Consider the following 945-nt stretch of genomic DNA (forward strand, 5'->3'; position numbering starts at 1 on the left):
ACAAAAAAAACCCAACAACGACAACAAAAAAAAGCCAAAATTTTATCTTGTCTTAATTTGAGCCTTATAAAGTGGGACTTCACCAGAAAAACCATTACTTCCTAGAATATATATTAACTATGAAATTCATTTTATATTAAAATTTTTTTCTCAGCTTTGTTCTGAAATTATGAGAAACTTTGTTAAATTTGAACGCTCTTTTAGAAATCTCCTAGAGGAAGATTTCAGAGGATAGTGGATAGTGGCTTTGGCTTTTACTCGGGGCAGGAACGGAGGCACGGGGAAATCAAACTTCAACAAAATCTTACCATTAAAAAAAATTTTATTTATTTATCATGTTGATAAATCTCCCTATTATGTAAACCTGGAAATTTCAATCTCTCCTCTCTCTCTCTCTCTCTCTCTCTCTCTCTCTCTCTCTCTCTCTCTCTCTCTCTCCCTCCTCCTCCTCCCCCTCCTCCTCCTCCTCCTCCTCGTCCCCCACCCCCCTGCCCCACGTGATGAGAATTGAACTCAGGTCCTCTGGAAGCGCAGCGAATGCTCTTAACCGCGGTCTTACTGTGTAGTCCTGTTTGGCCTAGAACTCTGTATGTAGACCAGGCTGGCCTCAAACTCAGATCTGCCTCCCTAGTCCTGGGATTAAAGGTGACACCACCATTCCCAGCTACAAACCTACCTTATCCACTCAGAATGTACCATTCTCATCCCTTTCTGCCTTGGTCCTTATTCTTTCATTCTCTCTTGTCTCCAATGCCCTAATATCTTATTTCCTGTTGAACCAAAGGGAATGGGGGTGGGGGGAACGTTGTCCATCAAAGTGCAGGTCTCCTGCATCGACTCCCAGACCGAAAGTGGGAGGCAGATTGTCTGGAGCTGAGCAACGGAATGTGGGAGCTGGGAACTGAACTCAGGTTTTCCACAAGAAGAGCATGAGCTCTTAAATTT

This window comes from Rattus norvegicus, chromosome 7 (genome assembly GCF_036323735.1).
Source record: "Rattus norvegicus strain BN/NHsdMcwi chromosome 7, GRCr8, whole genome shotgun sequence".
Classification (NCBI taxonomy): Eukaryota; Metazoa; Chordata; class Mammalia; order Rodentia; family Muridae; genus Rattus; species Rattus norvegicus.